The sequence below is a fragment of the Tympanuchus pallidicinctus genome, unplaced genomic scaffold, assembly GCF_026119805.1.
Source record: "Tympanuchus pallidicinctus isolate F22 unplaced genomic scaffold, pur_lepc_1.0 scaffold3, whole genome shotgun sequence".
In the NCBI taxonomy this organism is placed as follows: Eukaryota; Metazoa; Chordata; class Aves; order Galliformes; family Phasianidae; genus Tympanuchus; species Tympanuchus pallidicinctus.
This window is the reverse complement of record NW_026294747.1, coordinates 48204517-48232053: the sequence shown is the minus strand read 5'-3', so window position 1 is coordinate 48232053 and position 27537 is coordinate 48204517. Positions and strand designations below refer to the sequence as shown.

At 36.9% G+C, this 27537-nt stretch overlaps 2 long non-coding RNA genes across 7 annotated transcripts in view; both read left to right on the top strand.

The window, feature by feature from the left end:
• Window positions 1–27537, top strand: part of LOC128085352 (uncharacterized) — a 221493-nt gene that overhangs the window by 165024 nt on the left and 28932 nt on the right. The gene's annotated exons all lie outside the window — the stretch shown is intronic.
• LOC128085357 (uncharacterized) lies at window positions 507–25888 on the top strand. Its single transcript, XR_008208932.1, has 3 exons — window positions 507–535; window positions 1148–1407; window positions 24711–25888. It is a non-coding gene; the product is annotated as an uncharacterized LOC128085357 (long non-coding RNA).

Below are 27537 nucleotides of genomic sequence, written 5' to 3'. Positions count from 1 at the left end.
CTGCAGTGAGGATGAATAGGTTTGCTTCAGTTTGCTTTCCTGTTCTCTTTCCTGAAGAGTAAATTATTTTGGATTTAAAAACTAGGTTAGGCAATTAAAATTTGTTTCTTTGATTTTTGTGCTGCAATAAAGGCAATACAGTTTTCTCAAAAATCAGATGTTCAGCATGAGATATGCAATATTTCAAAGGAATGTACAATGGCTTATCTCTCAGCACCAAAATCTGAACTTTATTAATTCTCATGACCTGGCCATCAGAATGTGAGTAGAGCATCTTTACAAGCTTGTAAATCTAGACTCCATAAATACTTACTTAATAGCTTTATCCGATTAAAAACTGATTCCTGTGTAGTATTTACAGTATCCTTCACCAAAGTTGGCTTTTTTTTTCCCCTCTGGAATCAAACAGACATTTGCTTTCTCAACTGAAGCAAAATAAAATAAACAGTGCAAATTATCCTGAAAATGAACACTGACCAAAAAGCCCAGCTGCTGAGAGAGGAAGTACTCTGTTGCTGCACCTAATTGCTCAGAGGTAAATGGTGAGGCATTGGCACAGGTTGCCCAGAGAGGTGGTGGATGCCTTGTCCCTGGAGATGCTCAAGCTCTGTCTGGACAGGGCTCTGAGCACCTGATGGAGCTGTTCTGTTCATTGCATGCAAGCTGGACCGCATGACCTTTAATAGTGTCTTCCAACTCAAACGGTTCTATGATAAATCACAAACTCTGAAGGGCCTTCTTAGGAGATATTCAGAGAGGAGTGGGAGGACTTTCTCTCCCTTCCCATACTTGGCCAGCATTAGAAGGATAACTCAGCCAGATCTTGGACATGAGATGTCCTCCCACTGTCAAAAACTGACCTATTTTTGAGGCGCTGAGAAAATTTTGTTAGATCCAGTTGTAATGATATTGAAGTCATTAATGTAAGTTAACTGTCTAGACAGATCTTTATCTAGCTGAAAATGAACAACAATAAAAAAAAAGGGAAGCAAATTCCTTTCTGAATTTGAAAGTCTTTAAAATAGTCTTGAAAATTCGTGTTCCCACCACCCCCATGCTGAATTGTCACCAACATACATAATGCTGTTAGAACACAATGCTTATAATCAGCATTCATCTTTTTTTATCATTTTTTTTCAATCTGCAGAGCACTCACTGCCACGTTTAGTAGCCAGGGATCAAAGATGACTATGTTTGACTAGAGCTGTATTGAAAACCAGAACGTTTCAAGTGGTGCAACTGACCCTTGAGATAACCAGTACCAACTACTGCTCTGCACAAACTGTAGGCACTCTCAGCAGTAGCTGCCATATGTGTCATTCCTCCCCCAGAGAAGATGCCCGCTTCCTTCCCCTGCCTTTAGTAGCAGTTAAAGCTCCCCTGGGAGCAACCACATCAAACCTTGATGTAAGTAGCCTTCTTTTTGGTAAGGTGTTATTTTCTTCCTTCCATCTCAAGATGGCTTCTGCGGAAGCAGATGAGTAGGGACTCATTCAAGTGGATGTTCAAGTGTTTAGACTGTAACTGAGGATCAGACAGTTCCTGCTGAATATCTCTGGGCGGTGGGAGGCAGGTTGCAGTCTGCTGGAAGCTTCTTGTGTTGTAATTACACCCATTCCTGAACTACAATTACTTAAACAAACAAACAAAAAACCCCAAGAAGCTAGTATTCACTAGCTTCAGCTCCGCTATTAAAGTAAAGAGCATGACTGCCTTGCTGATCATTTTTCTTTTAATGGTTCCTACCCTTCCACAAGGACTGTGCAGCTCTGAGGAAATACTGAGTAGCTTTCCATGTTTCTGGAAGTTTTAGTCTCTGCTCAGGATTATGATTTAGAATAGTTGTATTTAAAGAAATAAAAAAAAAAAAGGAACTCCAGAAATTCAAATTCTTTTCCACTTGTGCATCCATCCCACCAACCTCCCTCCCCACTCCAGTGTATCTGTAGAAATGGCTACTGACAAATCCATTTCTGTTTTTAAAACTGTGGATTCATAAACCTTGCTCATGTCCTCTTTCACTTCCTTGGATGCTAATGCCTGCTAGCTGGCTGACCTTATTCCCTCTCTTGGATCTACCCTCAGAAATAAACATGCCCCAGCTCTTATTTCTGGCAGAACTCTAAGAAAACCTAGACACAGTCTGCAGTGATTTAAAAAAAAAATAAAAATAAAAATAAAAAATCTGCTCAAATGGCAAAAAATAACTAAAGCAATGTGGGATAAAGAGTCCATATAGGGTCCTGTTTTAACTATTGTGCTTCAGTTCCTGATTTATTTTACTACTCGTACACTTGTTCTTGGTTCTGTAGTCACTCAAGGGCAAGAAGACCAACTCCTGAAGGCCCACTTAATTCAGCATCTGTGGTCTAACTGATCAGCGTTAGAAAGATGAACTTAACGTACCAGTCCCAACTGAAAGGTATGTGGCTGCACAACATATGCAAACTATATGATCCTATGATGGATTAACAGATTGCTTGGCTTCATTCTATAATTATATAATCTCTTCCATGTGAAAATTTTCCTTCACCCAGACAGCACCCCAGTGACTTCCCTGAGGTTCTGTGCTCTCTCTTTGTGGCTTTGTCCAGGAAGCAGCAGTGTAAGGCACTGTTCTCAGCATGACTTTTTCTAAAGCATTTATTTCTATAGGAAGACTTGTTGGGCTTTAATGACGTGGTGGGAGAAGAAGGCTGAAGAAAAGAATTAACTTGAGTTTATACTGGAGTATGTAGTGGATAGTAGGAGTCTGATTGCTACAGGAGACTGATTGGAGGTGTTGCAGCCAGAATTCAGTGCATCCCACTTTAATGACTTTTGAGATTGGCAAGAAGCTGCTTAAACAAACACAAGAGACATAGATAGTAAGACTGATAATACTTTTATTATTGTCTTCCTCCTGTCCCAATATTTGTATGTGTACAGCAAGCCCGCTGTTTCTTTTTAACTTTACTCAGATTAAACAGTGATAGTTTAAGTAACTTCAAGTAACCAGTTTGGCAACAGTTTACAAATGCTACGTACAGAGTAATTTTATTTTCAGACTAAGTTATGTGTGGCATACTGCAAGTTAATAATTTAGGCCACGAGAGAAGGGAAAAAATACAAAAAGGACTTTTAGTTGTTAGTCACATGTATTTCAGAACACACTGTCTTTTAGAGTCACTGATGCATTTTTTATTACTGGTGCTTGCTGAGAAGACAGAAAAGAGAAGTGAAAAAGACTTTAAATATTTTTGTTCTCTTTTAAGGTCTTGATATTGTTGAGAGTGGCTGTTTTTTTTTTGTTTGTTTGTTTGTTTTTTTTCCCCCTCTATGAGGTACTGACATAATGAAATCAAAATGGATGTTTAATGTATGGGAAGCCTTAAAGGGAAGCTGCCCTCTTCCCTCTTCTTCTCCATTCCAGTTTTTGAAGGCTTCCATTAGAACTACTGAAGAAAAATAAAATATTTTGCACATTAACCACTGTGTATTCTGTTACAACTGTAACTTCAACCCCAATATATTTCACTTGTGAAGACGTAATAAACTATATATGAAAGAGAGTAATCTTCTAAGGTGATGTTCATTAGGCAGATCTTCTAATTCGTGAGGCATCAGAAACTGTGTTAGCGATAGCTTACAGCTGTAGAACAGACATGAAATTATCAAGTGAAGGCTTGATACTAATTTCCAGTGAAGCCAATGACAAAATAGCAGCATGACTATGTGAGAAACTTATGATCTCTTACTGAGTTGGATGGACAGGTTATGTTCATTGGTGCTGGTGATGTAGCTAAAGATAATGCCTTCCTGCTGATTCTGTTTACAGTGTGATGCTGAACTTAAGTAGCAAAAGAATGGACTATTTTTGCTTTATTGAAAGAAGCCTGCCCAAGTTGGAAAGGAAGAATTTGGGAAAAAGTGATATGTTATTACTTTTGTGCAAGTTGAACGGTGCTGTCTTTTTTCTGCACATGAACAACATTTTTAAAATGCCTTGAAATTAGTGATGGAAGATATCCAAACTGTTGAAGAGATTTCAGATCATACATCCCCTTGAAAGAAAGATGGTTGAGTGGGGTCCATGTCACGCTTCTCTTGTTTGCTTCCTGAAGTGCTTTTCCACCTTTCAAAAGATTTCTGCTGCTTTTATCTTGGCAAAATAAACAAGGCTTATGGCTTATAGTTTGAAATCGCTCACTGTCTAAGTAATCTTGAGCCTTTTAGCAGGGAGTCTATACTGGACTTAAAGCAAAAACTTATCCCTAATCCTGGAACTGTCATAAAGTGGAGAATCTTAGTGTCATTTACAGTTGCCTGGCATTGTTTCTGGGGTACAAATTGAAATCACTGGTCTGCCAGGCTTATCAACACCTTTGAAATCTGCTGCCTAGCCTGGCTCCCCAAAGGGCTGCCTCAAGAGAGACAAGGAGCCAAACCAACAGCCAAAGGCAGAGTCCACCTTCTTGTCCCATTTTCTTCCTTTGCTTTTGTTTCTTTTCCGCTTTTGTAATTGCCTTTCTTTTGCTTGTTTTTATCCCAGCGCCAATGTTGTAATATTGCTAAGCAGTTTAATGAGAAGATTTATTAATTTGTGTTTTCAGTCGTTTACTGAGGAAAAAGTACCAGAAAATCTTGCTTCAAAATAAAAGCTATTACACAATCCACTAGTTGAGTGCAGTCTGTCCCTTTTGAATTCTGTGGCTAAACTCCCGTTGGCTTTCATGGGAGCCTATTAAGGAAAAAGCTCTTGCTATTTTGTAATAGGCACGCCACGTGGGGTCTCAATTTAGTCACTTAACTAAAGGCACCTCAACAAGTGGCCTTCTTTTTAGCGATGTCAGTAACTCAAGAGGTAGGTGGGAATACATGTGTCTAATTCTAGTGCACCAGTGGAGTATGGTAAACATAGTCTGGTATCAAAGTATCATCTAGAAAGGTTGGCAATCATCAGTCACTGAGTATTGCTTGACAATCTGTGTGTCCTTCAAGAACATTTCTAATGTGCATATTCTGTACAACTAAAATAAAAGCAGATAGTAAAGAAGTAAATATAAAACACAGATCTGGGATGAGATTGACTACAGTAATTAAGGCTTGTCTGACACTTTGCTTCTTGATAACAATTAATCACCTCTTCCCAGTATATTTCTAATATTGCATTTTATTAATGCTTTGAAAATATAAAGTCTGTCATCAGAGCTTGGATAGTGTTTTCCTGGAGCAGCACTCTATAGAGACTTTGGTAAAGATCCAAGAACTGGTAAATTTAGAGCAGAGTGTTTAATATACTCTGTTATTAAACACCAAGCTATAAACAAGTGCTCCAATATTTGGAAAATCATGACTTCCAGCACAACATCATTAAAAAAAAAAAATTGCTTTCCAAGTTGCAATAACATAAACTAAGAAATTAAAGCTATTGTTTGCCCTTTTTGTGCAGTGAATATTAAAATTTGTCTTGTCAATTTAAGGATTAAAGCCAGAATTCAAAAACAAAAAATTGACTCAAGTTCCACCAGTGAAGATTTTTATTTTGAGATCATTTCAGAATGTGTGGATTGTGTCACACTGGGTGCAGCTATGATTCTATGATCTCCTGACTTTTAGTGATATCAGTATAAATATTCACAGAGGGCACATGCATATACCTTGTAATTCAGAACAAATATTTCATTCTTTCAGCAGTCCTACTGTGTGACATACATCTGACAGGGAGGTATGTAAAGTGAGAAATACCTTGTAATGTTTCCCTTCAGCAGCAGAACTGTACTGGAATTTTTTGCTTTTTGACACGTCTCTGCTGTCTATTATCTTGGATTAGACTTCGTAAGTGCTAACAATTCTTTTTTTCATTGCCTTTGAGGAGTTGTGTATACCTTTTATTTGGTTATCTCACTTAAGACACATCTCCACCAGTGACACAGCTTTGACTTTTTTTTTTTTTAATAAAAAAGCACAGGTACTAAGTAAAGTTGTTCTGTTCTGCCTTTGCAACAAAGATTTTGTGCACCGAAATTTTCAAGCACTTTAGGGATTTTGCTATGCTCCAAAAATCTTTCTTAAACTCTTTCTTTATAAGGCCATTAATCCCAGATTCCATATGCCCATTAAATTCATATGTCAGGAAAAGAAGTTCAAGAAAATATGTCACTTGATATCTTCTATGGCTTTAGTCTGTAGATCTCTGTGGTCCTCTGTCTTGTTGTAGTTAATAATCTTCAAGTAACATCATCTTCATCCACAGAGCCAAATGGTTGAAAGCTGTTGTTTGAATATCTGGTTTGTGATCATTCCTTTGAGAATCTCTTGGGTGTCATGATCACTGGAAAATGACACTAACACAGGTCTTTCATCTTTGTCACTATGAATTTCCTCAACCCTTCTGGCAACTCTCTCCATCACCATCTGTATGAAGTTGAGGTGTTATGAGCACATCTCCCTCATTAATCCTGAGATCAAAACCAAGTTTTCAGTACTAGCAGTTTATTTATTTCTCTTCTTTTAATAAAATGTGCATTTTATAAAGGCAATAAATGCAAATAACCATGGGTGAGCAGAAAGTCTGTTGGAAACTGGAGAGAGAGCTCATTTTTCAGCAGAGACGATGCTTGTTGGGGTTGTTGCTGGGTCTTCTGATAGACTTCACAGAATTAAAACAGAACAAGCCCTCAAGCTTTAGTGATAACTGCCTGGAGTTCATTCCTAGAAATGAATGGAGATTCTGAGGATGAATACTTGTACTTCAAAACATAAATTTTGACTTGTACTGTTTCTGTGTCCTTTTTTTTTTTTTTTTTTTTTAATCTTCCAGGGGCGTGACAAACCCTGAATGTTACTGGTAGTTGACCTTTTAAGATTGGATTCGTTAACTGATTTGTTTGTTTGTTTTATTCGATTTGCTGGGCCACGGTTAGGAAGAATCTACTTACAAAATCTACTCTTCCTAGTAAATGGATTTTTGGATCCTTGTCTTCAAATTTTATTTAAAAGTGTTAATCAAACTGTTTCAATTTATTATGTACTTCTCTCTGTAAGCTTTGAAATTGGTGTTCACGACCCTCACTGACATAGTTCCAATGAAACTATAGCAACTTTCTTGCTAATCCTTCTGCTGAAGATATATTTATTGAATGTTGCTTTCTCTTGAAGGGTAGGAAGGTCTTTTTTTCTGTGAGTAGTATCCATTCCTCATGGGGTGTTTCTTTTGAGAGTCATACTTATTTCCGTCTCAGAAACTTAAATTTTATCTTCTCTCCATTTATCTTTCGTACACACTCTAAGTGCCAGTAAATCTCTACCTTATTTCTGATTTCTGATAAGATCATAAATTATAAGTGATTGCTGAGGCTCTTACTGTCAGCAGCAGAATGATCTGGGAATATTGTAATCTTTATGTGCGGACCGTCCTCGTAGATTAGAGGCTAGATTACAGTCTTGACCTAAGACTGCAATCAAGTCTGCCTTTATGACTGGAGCAAATGCTACTAACTCATCAGCTAAGAGAGTTGGAATGCTAAGAAGTTTCACCTTTCTTATCATCTACTGAGACTTTATCTGAAGCTCTCTTAATTTCATCCTGGGCCATCCTGGATGCGTCCAGCAATAGAGCTATACTTGGCAGCATCCTTACAACCTTTATTGATATGAAAAATGCAGTTGTTTCTCTGTGGTGAATTTACAGCTTTCCTTTGAGTTCATTTGTCCATACATGTAGGTAATCACTGTAAAATAGAACAGCGTATTTTAAATTAAGAGGATTTCTTCAGAATCTGAATGTAGATTCACATATCACCATCATAGTAGGTATCAAGAAAAAAAGATAATTAGTTTGTCCTCTACATAAATGAATAGGAGAGAAACTATTTTAGAAGGAAAACTTACATGGTCAGGAAACAGATATTTTCCCTTTCTACTTCTGTGGCAAGAATGTATTTGTGTACTAAACATATGAAAAAAAGAAACAGTTTTCTGGTAAGGAATAGCTTTCTTTCCAAAATTTGCACATGAAAACTGTGAATAGAACTGAATATTAGCACATTGAATGGGCCGTCATATTGCTCTTGGGAAATAATTAGTCAGAGATACTAAACTCTTCTTGTTTGAAAGCCTACCACATGAATAAATATCACCAATCATCACTGTTTGTCATTAGCAAGTACCCAGTTGCAACAACTGGGATCTAGAGGCTTTTTTTTCTGAGCATGTCTTTCATGCTGACATTTTGCTTAATTGATGGCAATAAGGCAGCTATGCTTGCCATTGGGGGGAAGAAAAACCTGACACCTGCTCTGTCCAGGATATAAATATTCCATAAAGTTCCTATCAATTCACATGGTGCTCCAGAGATTAGGATTTGACTCTTAGTGTGAGGGCATTATTGTGGCCTACTCATGTTAATTGCTCTCTTGCTGCCTTCTTCTACTGCCTTGGGGAGACTTGCTTCACTTTGCTCAAATTGTGTGACTGGTTCCCTTATGTGGTATGGCTAGAAAGCTTTTGTATTGCTTTTCTGCACTCCATTTGTGAGTTTAAGTTTAGGATTTGGAATGTCTCAGCCAAACACAGGACCTCCCAGGATATATTCGCCCAATAAGAACAGGAAAGGGAAGACATTGCAATGGTTGGAGGGCTGAGTTACACAAAAGGTTACTAAACGTTATTGCTTATGCTTGATGACTTCCAACTGCCGTGCCACCCACCTTCTTGCTGTGCCAGAAGCAAATTTGAAAAAGAAACCACTGTGCATCACTTCCCTAGGAGAACATGTTGCAGACAAAAGGAATTAAAACCGCAAGTAGAGAATTGGATTTCCCCTTCTTTCTCCAAAATAAATATTTGTTTGCGAGAAAAGCAGCCGGAAGAATGAGACATGTACCCCTGACACTAAAAGCTTGTGTTTGTGCCTGCTGCAGAGATATGACAGTTCAGTGAGAGCTATCTAAGGTCAGACTGAGCCCCACCACCCTAAATGTATGAGTTATGTCTTCAGCCATTTGCACGAAACAGAGAGAGACAAGGGTTTAGAGATCCTAGCAAGATCCTAGAAGTGAAATTCAAAACAAGCAGCAGGGCTTCTCACTGCAAGATTACTTCCAGATAGTAGCATCATTTCTCTCGAAGCCTATGTGGGGAGGGGATGACAAAATGCCCACCTCTACCTGGCAACACATGCTGGTTGATTTCTGGAATGAGCTCCAAAGTAAAAATTTGCAGTGTAAAGATCTCCACACCTAAAACTGAGTCATAAAACTCAGAGCTAGTGTCTGGGAAGGAGATAAGCACATTCAGAAGGTGGTTTGTACAAAAGGAAAGGAAAGATGGTGAGCTCCCATTACTGCCTGGAGTAGAAAAGTTGTGTTTATCTTGAGCTTGACACTTTCAAAGAATCTAAGTAAAGATGGCAGTAGATACACCTGCTTTTTCAAAATCAAGTTGACTCTTCCACCATTTGCATCAATTAACTGCTTTCTCTCTTAATGCAAAAAGACAACAAAGAATAAAATGGCTGCACTAGGCCATGAAGAATGGGATTGCTATTGAAGGGTCAACTTTTACAAGTAGTTACCACATGAAATTATCTGGAGCACCACAATTATGGCCTTTCATAAGCTTAGGGAAATGTTGTGGTATCTCATATGGCACCACTTGGTAACACTTAACCAGCAGAAATTTTTATGATCGGTATGCACTCTAAATTCATAGCTGTTAGCTTCACCTATTTTTTACTTTTATCCATTGTTCCAATCCTCATATTCAGCTGTTACCTGGCACGAATTCATGAAGAACAATCTCCTCTGCCATCAGAAAGCCATAAAAATCCTTTCAGATTAGCAGATGGAAGGAGATTTAGAGATTCTTTTGGTTTATGTCTGTGCCTTCACAAAAGCCATATTTTTATTATGCCCTTATATAACCTGTCCCCAGTTTCAAGTACAGCTTAAAAAAAACAAAAAAAAAAACAAAAAAAACCAACCCAACAACAACAAAAAAAAAAACCTCCTTCGTACAAGAACATGACCAGCTGAGTAAATAGAAAAAAACTTGAACTTGTGGATAGTATTCACCAAGGCCCCAATTATTTTGATACATGTGCCTGCATAGCAGTACATTTTGGAGCGGAATAGTGAGATTGGGATACATAAAAACAGTTGGTAAAAGCTTAAGTTAACCTGAAAGCATATTCCTGGTAACACAGCTAAAGGGGAGGGAGACATGCTCAGAGGTAAATTCAGGTCAGTTGGCGTTCTCAAAAACAAGTTTTTGAGACTTATAAAACAAAGTCATAAGCAGAGGGAACAAGTCACAGAAACATGAAATTTGCTACAGAGTCATGAGAGAGGAATAGGGGGAAAAAAAAAAAAAAAAGACAAAAAGAAACCAGCAGTAAAATGAATATATTCATGCAGCGTCAGTCTCTCCAGACAAGAAATAGTGCCAAGCAGAACCGCATCAGCGTGTGGCCGTTTCTTGCACTGACACTAAAAACATCTGTTGAGGTACAGTGTTTATACCATCTGCCAAATAAGTGTTTTTTAATCTTAGAACATATGCTTGAAATAGGAAAATTTGGACAACAAAAAGAAAAAAAGAGGAGTGGGTGGCCAATAATTTAAAAGTGAGAGATGGGGGAGGGTGGATAGGAGAGAATGTTTTCCACACAGTGCATCGTAGTTGATTCAGGTCATCTCAGGTCACAAGGGGAAGGGAATCTCATGGAGGAATTCAGAGATCTTTCTGAGAGGATAAAAGAGAGCAAGGGATGCTGTCCGTGTCAGAGGCTTCATCATTCAAACAGGGATTTTTGAATCATAAAACTCATAATTCAGCAAGAGCTTGGGGATGTGAGTAATTTAAGACACAAGAACTGCTACTGTTGCTGACAGAAATACTCCCTCCTGTTTTTGTAGGCAGGCATAGGTTATGTTTTTGCAGAAAAGCATACAGTTAGGCACCCAGATGAGCCAGGCCCTTTTATTGGTTCTACAGGAAAGATGGTACTGTTTGGCTAAACACTTATTCAAGCACATTTTTGATGTGTACTATAGGTAAATTATTTTAAGATTCCCACCTTCTCTGGTTAATGCGAGTGGAATACGTAATTCACAAATACTTCACATTAAGAATAACTGGCTAGTCTGACCAAATATGTTATTTAACAATTTTTAGGATATTTTTCAAACACAATTTGTTAAGTATTCCTTAAAGAAAATCCTCACATAAGGAGATCTTTTTTTTTTTTTTTTTTTTTTTTTAAGAAAACATTATTGGGTGAACTGACCAGTTTCATTAATATCATTAACATATCTAAATAGAATATTTGACTTACATCACTCACTCTTTCAAGCTAAGAAAGAACTCATTTGAATCAGTATCTCTTCTGTACTATCTCAGGTCTACAGCATGTCATGCATGAGGAGTTTCTAAAGCAATAAACAGACAACAAAGCTACTTTTTAATATCATTTTTCCATTCAATTAATTCCATATGAATTGTAATTTTAGAAGAGAAAATGTGCCTATGGTAAATCCAGGCCTCTAGAAATCAAAGGGAAAACTCCCACCTCATCCCACAGAGCCAGGATTTCACCTCTATAATACTTTAAGTACAACAATATCTGTGTAGTGAATCACCTTCTGGAATATGATCAATTGCAGTTATTTTATCAAAATCTGCATCACATTAATACTGTTATATATCCTTCAAGATTTACTTCACTTTATTTCTGTTCCATTTATTGTCACAGAAACATGAAGTTTTTTGAAATCACAGTGGACATAAGCAGAAGTTTGGATTATGTGTGCAATGGCTTACAGGAGTTTTTGGTAATTCTCTTGTATTGAGGAGGGGCAACTTTACACTTTGGATTCTGGCAAACTACCCAAGTTGGAGACAACTTATTATTGGGATATATAAACATACTGAGAAATATGGAATTAAAATTCCACTTAGAAGAAGTGATGGGACCAGCTGGGTGATATTTTCCAAAGTCAGCACTCACAGCATCATAAGTTTCTGTCTCTTCTGATGCTTAGTGATAGAGATGGACTTTTGTAGATTAGGTAAATATATAGCTGAACATGACTGGACATTTCTGTTCTTGTAAAACAATAAACCAAAATCACCAAGACATCATGTGCCCACATAGCAGTTTTTCCAAATGTTTTTATTTCATCCTGGATCCTAAAAAACCACATTTCTATGATCAACAAAAAGCAAAAGCTAATCTAAGCTATATCCCCCTTTGTCTTCAATTCTCCACCTTCTTTGGAAGAGAAGGAATTGTCTTAGGCACTGGAGAGAAATTTTCCTGGATCTTTTACATCGCTGTAAGAAATGCTGTTATTTCTTCACCACTAGAAGATTTTAATGAATATTTTAAATGACATTGGATGAACTTTCAAATTAGGTAATTTCTGTCAGTTTCCAGATACTTCAAGATACAGCTATTTCACTAATACATAGTGTGAAACTGTCCAGTGATAGAGGAAATATGGGTCACACAGAAACAAACTTGCGTCTTGTAATATCCTTCTTCCAGTGAATGCCAAGCTTCATGGATGGATCTTTGGTGATTTTGAACATTATCTCACTTTCAGAATCATGAACTAAATTTTCAGATTAACTCCACTTTGAATTAAATTCCTTTTTCTCTAAGAAAGTTTACTAATTCCTCTTTCCCTGGCCAAAATAAAATTTGTCTCCTTCAGCCAGAATCTACACAATGATCATTTCAGTATGGAAGTCTGAGCTGTAAGTGAAATTCTGGTGATGAATAATCAACTTGTTCACCTGCTTGTTTAGAGCAATTTGACTAATAGTGAATGCAAATCAATATCTATTAGCTTGATAGTGTGATTAGGAACTTTAGCCACTGTTACTAGTCTGGACTTAGTTGACTGTAATGTGTGACTGATTTAAGTGTTTGATCCTTTAAATAATAATAATAATATACTGATAGCATTTAGTGTTTTTCAAACACTTAGAAACATAAAGAAAAACAGTTTAAGGTTTCACAAAACCATCAAGCTTTGCAAAATGTTTTTCCCCTTAATTTGAACCATCACTTTCTCAAAAAAAATTAAATTAAAAAAACAACAAACATGTTTTTGTAATTAAACAGAATAGTGAGCTATGCAAACAATAAAGCTCCTTTTTTGAAATTAATTCTTGTCCTGCTTCTGGGGCTACCAGGGGAATGAAATTAAAGAAAAACAAAACAAAAAACCTGCTACAGACTAGAATTTATTTTTTACCAGTAGCAAAAGGAAATCTAGGCTCAATAGTTTACAGTTTCTGTCTCCAAAAAACATGATTTTTAGAATTTTTTCTAAATTTGACAAAATGAAATATTACTTCTGTCACCAGAATCCAAAGTTGTACCCCTGAGTTTTTTTTCTTTATGGCTCAATAATTCATTTTTTTCCTTCTCTTTACCTAGGGCACATTTGGAGGTGGTCATCAGGAATGTGAAAACAATAGTGACAGCTCATTGAATTGATATTTATTTTCTAAATGCTAGAGGAAAAAATCTGGCTTAGAAGTATGAAAGTCCTATAGTAGGGCTGAAGGCTTTAAGGTTGATTGTCTGCTCCTTTTATACTTAAATGACCTTTTTTTTTTTTTTTTTTTTTAAATCTGCATGAAGCAGCTAAGTTTAGCAATATCTAATATTGCTTTAATACCTTAAAAGAAACTGTATTTTCAGAAAGAGGTCAGATTCCTTTGAGGAAACACTCCTTTTCAATAGCGAAGCCCTCAAATTGGCTTCATAAATTTATGTTAGTTGGGATATCATAGTAATGAGCATATCACTTTTGGGGACTCAGTCTTCTCAGTGTGCCTGCCTGCCTATTCCTGCTGGCTTCAGTTAACCCAACAATCCCTTGCTCTGTTGAATTCTTAACCATCTGTTTTATGTTGAGCTACTTGAATAAACTATTTCTCCCCTTATTCTTTGTGTACAATGTTTAGTCAAGCTTCCTGGCCCACAGATTTCTTCTGCTTATCCCGTTCTCCTGCCCCAAGTGCCCCAGTTTTGCTTGGGTTCTCAGAAGTCCAAAGTAAACATTGTAGAAGCATGGGCATGCTGAGCTTGTGGTTGAGGGCACATCCAAACATTGCTACATCCCAGATTTGGTTCAAATACTTAGCGGAGCCCATTTATTCTAATTATATAAATGACATTTCTGTAAAGGAAAGAAGAATGGGGAGAGAAAAGGAGCAAGGATCAACTGCTGAAGTCTTCTCAGTGTTCAAAAAACATGAGCATTCCTGTAACATTACACTGACTCTGGGTCACCAGGGACCCAGAGGCCCAGTTTCAAGTTTTTGCAGAGTTCTTCAGGAGTCTCAAGCCACAGTGCTATGCCCATGACTTAACATTGCCAGCATTAAGCAGATTTTCCGGGGGAAAAAAAAAGTTTCTTTTTTTTTCTTTCTTTTTCTTCCTCTTCTTTTTTTTTAAATCTTGTTTTCTTCAAGTTGAACAGTCCTCTTAGCTTCCTGAGGGCCAGAGACTGACACGTGAAATATGTATCAATGAATTGTTTTCGTCTTAGAGCTAATAACCATGTCAGAATTCCTTAAGTCTCTTCCTTCTCTGCCTGGGACTTTTAAAAATATCACTTTCTTTGCTTACCAGCCTATCAGCGGAATATGTTGAGCATTTTAACACATTTAACATAGATATACATATTAAAAATACTTCAAGAATTTGAGGTAAAATATAAACACTATGAACTTACATATTTCTTATGATGATTTCTTACGACAAAAGATCTGTTTTTCAATACTTTAATTGATCTTGTTACTTTTTCAGTAGTTTGTTCCAGTTGCATTTCTTCGAGATAGCAGCCAATGGTATAAAGCCTTAGTGAGTGTGTATGACTATTTTATATCCTTTAAGGATAGAGTATTTTGCTGAATCACTCGCTACCTAGTAACATACATGCAGGAAAACTTTGCAGAGCACACACTGTCTATTTATCTTAGAATGCCTTGGCTTGTCCTGGAATATGGCCTGACAACCACAGCACCACGATGTGCTCATGGCTCCTGCACCTCTCTATTGCTGAATTGCTGTGTGGCCATAGGCAGATACACCAATCAGCTCATAGCTCAGTTTCCCATGTTGCAAGTATGGCAGTGTTAATCTGCACAAGAAGACTTGTGAAGACTGAATAAAATGGCAGCAAGCTACCAGAGCTTTGATTTTGTGGCTGGTGCAGAGTACTGGCAACCCAGCCTGGTGTCTGTGTGAGCAGGGTCCAAGGCAGAAAAGGCAGTGTGGAATATGCTCCAGGAAATCTCTGCCTAAAGCCAGGACTGGGTCACCTGAGTCCATAGAGCTCTTCCTCAGTGCTTTGTACATTAAACTTGTCCCAGAAAAATCACTTTCATACCGCAGTAAATGTATAACAGCATCTAAAAATGCCGCAGAAAAGTTCACTCAGTGCTTACCGTTAATGATATAGCTAATGCCAAGAAGTAGTTTTATAGATTCTAGTGTTTAATACTACCTTTAAATATATAAGTATATTCGAATCAATTGTATGTATGCTACAATATCAGCATTAGGATCCAATATTTAACTTCTTTTATTGTCTTTACATAATGTAAATATTCATTTGCCACAGATTGTATATGACTCAGAGATGCATGCAGTTCTAAATAATTTCCTTTAGAGATCTGAGTGACAGCAGTAATAATAACAAAAACAATAATGCCAATATGACAGAATATTTCAACAAAAACATCATTTTTGAAGAGTGCTATGAGCCTCAGTTGATTTGTAGCAGGATGTTATCCATATACCATTTTGTTTGAATTGATGAATTCATTCTTGTTAATGAGAAGAGTTGTGTTCTTTTCCTTTTTCTTTTTCCTCCAGGAAAAATCTATCTTCCAGATTAAAAAAAAACAAAACAACAACAACAACAAAAAAAAAAAACACTCAAAAAACCAGATTATTAATCTGTTTTTCACTTGTTCATTAAAAAAGGAAATCTAGTAATGCATTTGCCTTTTGCTTTTTCCAAGAAAAAAATAATGCTGCAGCTGAGTATCTGCTACAATAGGTTTTATATTTTCAAGATTTAATCTGTAGAGATGAGTTAATATTTCCAGGGAGTAGCACAGAAATACTAGTATAAATGTTTCTCTCCTATAAATACAAGCTCAGATTGTTGAAAATGAAGTTTTAATACTAAGGCAGTTAGTTAGTTTGGCTCCCAAAGGCACCAATAATAGCTCCTCAAAACAATCTCCTTTAAGTGGATGAGATTCTTGGAAATACTCTGACATACAGTGTAACAGCTCACTGCAAACATGGATCTGGAGAACTTGACCTTGCCAGTAACTGAAGATGCTAGAACACAGCAAATTACTCCTTGTACATACCCTTGCGTGTTCCTGGAAGGATGATTTCTTCTTTTAATATTGATATTCACCATTGATATCTGTAGAAAATAAGCATGGGGACTATATTTCTGGAATACATGCAAGTTGGTACGAAACCAAAGCAGGACTAGAATTTGAATTTGAATTTGAATTAATCAGTATAGAAATCTCCCATAATATCATCATTTCAGACTTCAAACAAAATTAAAAACTGACTTTCTCCAGGAGCAGGTATAAGTAACATCAGTTTCCTAAAAGGCAATTGTCTTTTTTTGTGCATCGTGCTTTTACTGTATTTCAGAAGGAGCCAGAACCTCAGGAATACATTAATTTATGGAGTTTTTACTTAGAGAATCTTGCTTGAAAGATAATTGATAAAGATGATTTGTGTCTGACTGTGTTGACTGTACTAAATGTTAACTGATGTTTTTCTATGCCTGAGTAAAGGGACTTCTGTATCTCTAAGGGGCAGGGAGGTAGAATGGGGTAGATCTGAGGTACAGCCAAGTTCCAGAGAAAATATGCACTACTATGATTCATGTAATTTAAGTTAATACAAATGAAGCCAGAGAGAGAGAGAGGTATATTTGGAATTGCATCCAGGGCATTTGTTCTTTTTGGAGCAGGATGAGAACTTATGTTCTAGTTCAATCCTGTTCTCATACTTATTAACTCAAATAGAAGCATAAATACTGAAATATCTGAAAAAGTAACTTCATGTATGTATTCTATAGAGGACTCTCAAATATCGTAATGTCTGTTAAAAATATTAAGCATCATCACAGATTATTTTTTTAACATGAAACCTTCATGTTAATTCAAAGGGAAATCTTACATTGTGATGTGTGAAGGACACACACAAAGTCCGAGCCTTTTTTTTGTTGTTGTTGTTGTTGGTTTTTTTTTTTCGTTTTTGTTTTTTTTAAGTCACATCTGCAACTTTAAAATGTCTAAATGAAGTTTTGGGAGTGCTTTTAAGAAAAAAATAGAATTTGTAAGATCAAATATAGGGGAATACATCAACCAGTTTGAGAAGTCACGTGGATTTCATTTTGTCTTCAAATATAGTCTTCAATTCCTTTGTGTTTAAGAGAAGAATTGGACCCATCTGTTTTCAGTAGTAGAAGACAGGCAAATATAGGAGTTTCTCAACAACAGAAATTTGTCTCAAGATGCATGCATCAACTTAGACTAAAACTGAAACAACAGAAGCAATATCAACACCACCACCAAAGTCTTCCAGTCCTTTGACTAGTACTTATTGGACCAGTGATGGCCAAAAGCCATCTATCTTTGCTTAAACTACATGATGATAAAACCAGAGTCTGGAAAATAGCATTACTTGATCTGTTTGGTAAACTTTCAAATATTTCTTTCAGAAGATTTGCCAGGCAAACAGCATAGTATAAAATTTTGTTTTATTTAATTTGCATTTTATTGCTTTTAAATTTTTAACTTTCAGAAGAAGACACGATTAAAGAGCAAATGAACAAACCTTCTGTGGTAGAAAGCTGAGCGTGAATCTGTAGAACATGGATTAAGAGGTCCATTTTCGTCCAGAAAACTGTGCTGCAGAGATATTTATTGGTTTTAAACCTGTGTTTGAAACAAGTGGACAGTGTGAATGCAGTAAATTACTTGACCTGATCTTATGGCTGCTGTTGGTTATAAAAAGGCCAAAATATTGGTAGATTTTGATAGGAAGACCATTTCAAAAGGATATCACTTTATTAGTTCATTAGTTGCTTGAATAAAACAAAGGTTGAATTAGAAAACCAATGTTTTGCAGAGTTACTATATACCAAAGCTTGTGATTGAGCTTTTTTTTCACTGTAGGATTCAACCAGAAGAAATACAATCTACAAGTAAAACTTAATCAGAAGGCTCGTTATCTTCCCTCAAAAAATATTCTTCTTTTGGATTGTCTTAAGATTTCACTGACTTGCAAATCTGAAATAGGAAAGAAGCCATTTGGCTTTATTTGACATTTTTTCCTGTTAATCCAGACCTTTTATTTTTTACTTGTGACTCAGGTAAAGAGCATAAAAGAACATTTCTGGACACAGCCAATAATAGCTTTGTAAACAAACAAAAAATATAATATCCCAACATATATGGCATGTACAGTGGACAAATTATTTAAAACAAGTTCAATCTGATTCGTTGACATAACTTTCTATATTTCACTTGCTCAACAAATTATTTTGTATGGACCAGGAAAGAGGAAAACAATTTTCACAGGATTTACTCTACCAAAAGCAGAAAGGTTTTTCAATCATTCATAAGAAAATTATAATAGTCCCTTCTAACCTCAGTGCTGTTGCCAAAACAATGTTTTCCTGTAGATAGGCATGTAAGCAGGAGTTTCTTGGTATTGATTCTTGTGTGGCTGAGATTAAAATTAATTTAAACCATGAGCAACAAATTATGCATATATAAATTATACATATATAGATTAAAAAGCATAATTTCCGAAGTAAATTTAAGTGATAATTTAATTGCATGTTTGCAGATATTAGGAACAAATGAGAGAAAAAATACTATACACTAACAAATCTTCTAAAACTTTGCCTTCTATTTTTACATGACTGTGACTTACTTCCATCATATGAAGATAGCAGTGCTGTTTCAGTGACAATTTGTAGGCAGAAGGGACTTACAACCATTCAGATGCTATTCAAGATCGGGTGTTTATTTCAAAAGAAGAAAGGCTCAGAAATGATGGCATTAAGAATACATAGAAAAGACTGTAGCCTCTGCAGATGCATTTAGAGACTGATGAATAGCTCAGAAAGCAAGGATGTTTAGTGTAGAACAACACTTAGACACTGAAGGTGTTAGAAATATTAAATCAGTCCTCAGTGCAACCAGACAGGGCACTGTGAGCTCGTACAGCTGTCACCAGTGTGTCTTCCAGTAACGATTCAAAAACAACTGCTGGACTGTCAAACAATATGAAAGTGGACCAGAGGGATTTGCAGGATGAAAAAGCAAGAGGTAGATCTCAAGAAGGAGTAACTATGAATTACCTTTAGCATACACCATTGCCTACAGAAAGGAGTTTGGGATTGTGTTATTTTTAGGGAGCTAAAGTATTTAAAAATATGTTTTGGGAAAACGGTGAGGTATAGAAACTAACTGTGGGGATTAGTACCTGAAGGCTGACTCATCGCCCATGGAGGTCAATGGAAAAAATCCTATTTGTTCCAACATGTTAGAAAAACTTCATGTAAAAGAAACAAAATCTTAGAGAGATTTTCATGAGATAAAAATGTCTAAAGTGTACTTGATGGAGTCTCTGGACTTCTCTAAATATGAGAAAAGATGCTTTGGCTTTAAATTGCCAGGGCTGTACCTTTAATTTAACCTGGAACACTTTGCACTAGTTATTGTAGATGCCTCCCTTCCCTCCCCTGCTTGTTGGCAAGCATTTGGTGACACTGGAAATGATTTGTGGAGAGGAGGGGCATGCCCTGACATTCTCCTGTGCTCACTGAGAACACAAAGCTCCACTGAAACCTCCTTTTGTGTTTGTTCTGATACTTTAAAAAAGTTATTAATCACAATTATCTTCTCTAATAATAAAGGAGCCATCATCTGGCTAAAAATAAACACTGGAACAAATCATAAAAACTGCAAGCTTTAATTAGAAACACAGAACACTGAACATGTCTGATTCAAACCTTTGGCTTGGGTTTTTGCCTTGTAAATAGCATAGTAAATATTGGCTAAACACTGGATTTGTGCTCCTTGTTGTTTCTCAGCCCTAGCACAGGATGGTCCAGGGGAGTTCTTTGCCCTCATCCGGAAGGACAGATACTCTTGAATGTGGTGGCTCATTCTATCCACACAAGGCACTGGGCTGAGCTTCTCATCTCCTCCATGGACTGGAAGGGCAACTCAGAAGATTTGCACAGTCTAGAATCTTCTCTTTTAGCTACTTTGAAAGTGAAGAAAGTGGCTTACATTTTTCAGCCAGTACTTCAAGTGTTAATGACAGCAAATGGGAGCAAAAAGCTTCTATACTCAATAGGAATTTGCTGTCATTTTTATTCTGAATTGCATGAATTCTGACTCTCAGCAGTTGTGACGTGGAAATCTCTAAAATAGTGTTGTTGTAAGAGAGTTCAGAACCTCCTATTTTAAGAGGCAAACAATACAGTTTTTCCTCTTACTTTACATTGCTGAAGATCAGACCAGATAAAAGATGTGCATTTCTACTCATTTCATTACATGAGTGTATTAAGAAGTTGTAGAAACACACTGCTTCTAAGATGGGAACTTTTTGAAACCACACTTTGAGAAATGGTAGAAGATGCTAGTCACTGAACAGAGAATTAACTAAAGCAGTACCATAACACAAGTAAATAATAATTGTAAAGCTATCCTTTCCTTTGTGTTTTTTTTTTGTTGCCTTTAGCAAAGGCTGTTAGCTGCATGGTGAAAGAAAGAAACATAGGAGTAAAATATGACTTTAAAAAAAGATAAAACTGTATTAGACTTTTTTTTTCTAAGTTCTTTAGGTGTCTCAAGCATCTATTTTTTCCCCCCATTATGGCCTTGATCTGCCAAACATTGTAGAAGCAATACGCAATACTCTCATGCCTAATTGTTCTTAGAATTGGAATCTAAATTACTTTTTCAATTTTGAAGTATCTTCTGTTTCCTATACATACATCTGAGTACATAGTACACAGAATTGATGAGCACACACCTTTTAGTTAACCTCTGAAAACTCTAGTCTTTTCATAGGAGGCCGTTGAACAAGTAAAGAGGAACACAGTTGTCTTCAAAAGTACTTAGGAACAATTGTCTGTTAGAAACTTTTGTGTAGACACACAATAGTGGACATCTACCGACACTCAAAGTATTATGTTATGAAATCCTATTTTAAATTCATCTGTTGTTTCTTTTCATCTTTTTGATTAACTCTTGTATCTGTCACATACATTTTGTACGTGGTGCAGAAAAGAGAAATTCTAAGACAAACATGGGATGAAACTTTGCTGGTGAATCAGTACTGTGCTGCTGAAACCTAAGGTTGGTGCAGGGCCAAGAATGTAAATCTGAGATTTTGGCACATTTGGTTTTGTCAGTGGCTGAGGTAGTCTGAATTAACAAAAGCAGTGTGCCAGCCATGCTCCTTGGTCACAAAGGTTCACTCTTACGTCCCTCAACGTGACTTTATGTTCTATGGCTTGTAATTACTGTAGATATGTGCACGTATTACATATACTTGTAGGCAGTAAGTGCAAATCTCTCTTCCTGTTCTCTGAAGTCAGTGAGAAAATCTAAAAGAGTAAAAACTGTTTTTTTACTTAAAAGAAAAAAAATAAAACTGAGTAAAGAAATACATGAAGTGATATAACTGAATGCATTAATGCATTAAGGGGACTATGAGGACCAAAAAATGAGAAAGAAATTGTGTAGAAAATAAAAATATATTAATATAAGTAAGGATGGATGAACGGATGTAGGAAATGGTATAATAACTAAGATGAAATGTGAATTGTAAAAATGAGGACATAACCAGTATCAGAAAAGCTAAATAAGAAAATCTGGAGAAGATAATAATTATAAAGGAAATGTAAATAAAAGGATAAGAAAACAGACCAATGTAAAAACAACCTAAGGGAAATTTGTGATACTTGTGTTCAAATCAGAAGAGTCCACTAAAACTCGTCTAAATATTCAAAGCTCTAGAAAAGAAAGTAAGTTGTGAAAGACCAGGGATTAGTCTGAAAACTCATGGGGATCAGAAGCAGGAGAAGGGCAAGGACGCTGTCCATCTTGACAACTGCTTTGCTTAAACTTGCCTCCTAGAAAATATTGGGACATACTGTTAAATAACCTAAATAGCAGTCACGTATTTTCTGAATTAGACCAAAAGTTTGCTTAGTTCTCTATATTTTCCCCTACAATAGCCAATAAGAGTAGTACTCAAGAATAGTATAAAAATATATGTGATTGAAATTTTCCAGCATACTTTTCCAAGCTTCAGGAGTTTGTCTCTCAGGTATACCACTGTACTTGCAGCTTTAAGAGAGACTTATTTATCAGTATGGTGTCTAATTGCCTCTTGGATGTGTGTAGTCTTTAACATGTGCACGGCATGTGTATGATAATGCAGCAAGGAGACCCTCATATATATCATCTGTTGGTAACCAAATAAAATAGGGGGGGGAAATCGTCTTGAAATGCCATGAGAGATTGATACAAGAAGAATGTCGGAAAACAAGTCCTGTTTCCTTTGCTGAGAGAATAAATTCAGTGATTGAGGGAAAACAGATGATTTGATGCACTCCAATTTTAGAAAGCAATGGATGTTGCCTGTGTAATTTTTCCTGAAACAAAGCATGGAAATGTAATAAGCATTCAAAGAGCTGAGAAAATAACAATATATTGTTTGCTAAAAAAAATAAAATAGGGAGGCGGTTCCAATAGGAGCCTGTAAGACTACTGAGTCTCAATGAAATTTTTATTAAGATGAATTTTTACTAAGATTAAGATGTCTGCTACACATACCGGGGAGCTGAATAACTCCTGCTAAAGTTGCCCATAGTGTCAAGGGAGAGAGAATTATGAGTGTGTGGCTATTAAAAGAAAAAAGGAGAAAAATAATTTCATGAACCTCCAATGGAAATGAAGGCCTCAACAAGGACTTGGGGATATTTTCAACATATTGCAAATTGCAAGTAGTCTTAATTTTCAAATCATTTTCAGATGTGGCATCCCAGCTCTCTTAAAAAACAGTGTGTAATTGCAGGGTTAATTGTTTTAATCCTAAACTGATGCATAATATCATAACTACCCTGTTGTCAAAATAATTAGGCCAAAGCCCATTACCAGTTAAAGATCTTCCAACTGTGTTTGCTTTGTTTTGCAAAAGAACGGCGCACAGCCCAAAAGAGAAAATTTAAGGAAGGGGATCCTCTGAATTATTTTAAACAGTATCTTTGTATGAGAGAAACTCTAAAATAAGGTGGATTCTAAATCAATGGTCTGTTTTGCAAGTGCTAAGACATTAATTGTTCGTGAAGCATTGAAGGCATCTGTGCGATAAAACCCAAGATAGCTGAATGCCAAATGATTCCAGAAATCATTTGGGTGAGAGTTCAGAGTGCTCAATGGTCAGCTGGCAGCAACATGAAACCTCACTCCTTTCCCTTCCCTACATTTGCAGTGGGTGCTGCACATGGTATTTAGGTCCCAGGTATTTAGGACACAGGTATTAAGGTCCCCCATTCATTTTTAGGAACCCTAAATGCTTAAATAGGAACTGGGAGCCTCAAACACTTTGTATATCTTGGCTTGAAAATGCAGCATTTTCTATAGGCTTGTGCACAAATCACAACCACGAAGGAACACCTTGGGAGGGAGAAGGGGGAACTGATCTCGGTGCTTCATATGTTTTTTATTACTAGGTAACTCTTTCCATGCAATGTGTGTGTACAGAATGGTTGCCGCAATTGGAGTCTGGCTTCCAGGGAGGCCAGCTTACATCACAGAGTTGGGAATAAACAGCCAAAAGTTCAGTACTATTTAGCAAAACCCAGACCAAGCTAACATGATCTTCAGGCATAGAAAATACATCTTCTGCACTGCTGTGGAATACTTTATGAGCTGTCAGTAGATATGGCATGACTTGCATTCCAATTTCCCATGGCTGCAGTGTGTCGCCAGAAATATCTTTGTTACTCTTGAGTATGTTCTGTGTTGGTGGATGGGGTGCAGGACAAAGTTGAAATGTCAAGAAATTAATCTGAAATGATGTTCTGGATTTCTTCCACATCGTGGGAATCAGCCCATACTGCAGGTGGTGGTCCTATAAAACAGTTGTTTTTCACAAATCATTCTGCTTGTTCATTAATTTCGTGAACCAGAAGGCCATTTCCCCATAGGGAAAGGCTCTTCAGACCGGTTTCTCTATTTTCCAGTTTGTAAAGAGTTACACCTCACTTATCAACACTTACATGAGGGCACAGTGAAGTCAGTGGGTGTTCTGCAAGCTGAAAAGAGAAACAAGATCTGCCAGAAGCATGAAGAACTTCAGCCATTTCTCATGTGAAAATTAATATCTTTAACTTCAAATTACTAAAAGTGCAAAATTACTTCATTTTTAAGACTTTATTAAACAGGCTATAAATCAAGAGATTAGTTCTGCAGTCAGCTGCAATGCTCACCTCTTGGGCAGAGTTTGTCTCACCCACAAAACAGTCACAACTTCACAGGTTAGCATTTTCAAACAAGGTACCAAACTGAGGGCTCCAGGAAGTGCTTATTAAAATAGAAATAATCTTTTTTTTTTTTTTTTTTTTGAGGTGAAAGATGTAAAGCTACCAACATCTATTTTTGAGTTCTGTCTGAACTCAGAGCAAAAAAAACCTGTCTCATTTTTGTTTTCTGAAAAACTTATTTAGAAAAGAGGTGCTATTCAAGAAGGCCCACCAGACCAACAGCTAGATTTTGGACTTAGGACTTCTGGCTAAATACCTTGTCTACTGAAGTACAGAACAAGACTTTCCCATAATCTCTCCTCCACAGTCATTAGTGTTCACGTAAATAATTAAGTGTTGATGGAAGAATGAAAAAAAAAAAAGAGAGACATTCAGTCTAGATGCATCTAGGAAGTGTGAGAACCTATTCGAGCCCTTTTCCAAACCTTTCAGACCACTAGGTCCTGGATATTCCAGGGAGACATTTTTTCCCCCTCTTCTAATTGCACCCTGGCTCTGGGATGGTTTCAAATTCAAAACAGTATATTTCTATGGGTCACTTTTCAGAGAATTTGCTGCATTAGCAGAATCTGAACTTTTCCAAAGGAGCCTCTACCAGAGCACGTTTCAGCCGAAGTTCTCCAGCGGTGTAGTCTGTGTGCGTGCTAACAATCCCCACTGCCTGTTCTCACTGGCAAAGAGTTAGAACAACTTTTGACCCCAAGTTTGCTGGAAGGTATGAGTTAAATGATCATCTTCGGTTCCTACTTTTCCTACAAACAAGGTCTAACCAATAGCTTATAAATTCAGCAGGGAGCAGATACTTGGAAATAAGAAATGATAGATGAGATGGGATATAGAGGAACTTATGTAAAGCAAGCTAGATTAATTCCTGAGATCCTTTGTATTCTAAGGTGGAGAGAAACAGTGCTGGCACATTGACAAGAATAAGACTATGAGGGCACAGCTGACATCCAAAGTTTGAAAAGTGTAGAAAAAACATCAAGGAAGGTGAGGAATTATTTGAAGATGCAGAAAAAAGGACATTGTAAGTAAGCTAAGGAAATTAAAAATTAATTTTAACGTCCTTAATTAAACAAAAAAAAATAATGAAAAGATGGCTGAATACAAATGTAAACTGGTTATTTAAGAGATTTGGGTTCACTTCTGCCAGGCATAAACTGCTTCCTCTGCTGCAAGGAGTAAGTCTAAAATATCATATGTTGAGAGCCTAGGGTAGGCTAGAGAAGTTGGAAGACGTGAAATATAAAAGTCTCGTTTAAAGTTGGGCTAAAATAATTTAGTTATTCAGTCCCTCCCCGCAAAGTAGTTTAGTCTTCAGGGAGAAAGGGAAAAAGCCAAGACTATACTAAAAGGAGACTGTCCCCTATTTTGCTCTCTGCTGCCATCCCATCCAACCCCTTCCCTCTGCAAGTGCTAGCATTTGTGCAGCTAGTCAGTGAAGATGTTTGGGAAACAAATCAGTTTAAAAATAAACTTTCTGCTGGGTTACTTTTAGCCTGGATTGGTTTCCTGATCTGGTTCGTTATGCAGCCAACATGGTTAATGGTGTCTGTATCTCACTCCATGGTCGTAGTCTCTGCCTTCTGCGATTTGCATTAGTCTTGCAGCTGCTGCACGTGTACACTGTAGGACTCTCAGACCTCACTAAGGAACACTGTGCTATGGAAAGAGAGGGCTGGGTCTTCCATGTGGGGAAATATCACAGTATTTAACTGGAAATATTTTACTGGAAATATTTCTATTGCTTTCACTCAGATTAAGCTTACACTTCACAAAATATCTTAGTGACTAAAATATGCATGTCATAAAAATATGCATGCTAATTTCTGAGTTTTCTATAATTTCACAAATACTATAAATCTGCTCCTTATCATATAACATGGCCTTTTAACAAGCTATTTAATTTTGATCTGGTACTATGATGAAGAATCCATTCTGTCCTGAAGGATGACCCTTCTGTTATGAGCCTTTGTAGCTGTAAGAGGAGAGGTTTGAAATTAAAGGGTATGAAGACCAGTATTTTTATTGTACCTGAAACAGCCAATTACACTCACCTCATTACCACTCAATTCTCTACTTTTTCAGTTCTGCTGTCAGTCTGACTGCACAGCTGCACTACCTCAAACTTAATGGTATCCTAATCCTATGCTTCCACCCATCTCCTCATCACCTTCTGCTTCTCCCTCATCACAGATGCAGACATGCTTCATCTGTTCTTTTCAAACCCCGTTTTCTGCCTGCCTTCTCTTTCTCTCAGCTCTTCATCTCCCATATGCTCATTCTTTTCCCCTCCCTTACTCTTTAACCTCTTGATCTCCTCTTGTTTGTTGTTTTCACTGTTTTTAGTTTTTCTCTGCTTTGCCATACCATATGCTAAGTCTCTCACATCATAAATAAAACACTTCTGACTCCTTCTTGCATCTCTAGCTACTGGCCCATCTGCAGTCACTCTTTCATCTCTAAGCCCTCTGAATGTGCTGTTTACACTTTTTCTTCCTTGAGTTCTTCCAATCTGGCTTCCCTTCTCTGCTCTTAATGAAACCATTCTTTCCACAACATCGAATAGCATCTATTTTGCCAGATCTCAGACTCTCTCTATAACCATAACTTCTTCTGGCCTCCCTGCTTCTTTACCTCTTGAAATCTCTCTGGGATTCCTCAGGACTGTCTTTCCCTGACTAATTCTCTTTCCTGTTCATTTCTTTACTGTATCCTCTGGAGGATCCTCTTGCTTTCGGTGAGGGAACTTTGCTTCTAACTTTGTGTAATTGCACCAAAAACATAACATTCTCATGTCACCTTTTTGCTGAAGATTCACAGATTTACCAATATATCCCTCCTCTGTCTCCTTTTTTCCTAAATAAACTTTTCATCTGACACCTTCATGAATGAGTTACTAACCGTGCAA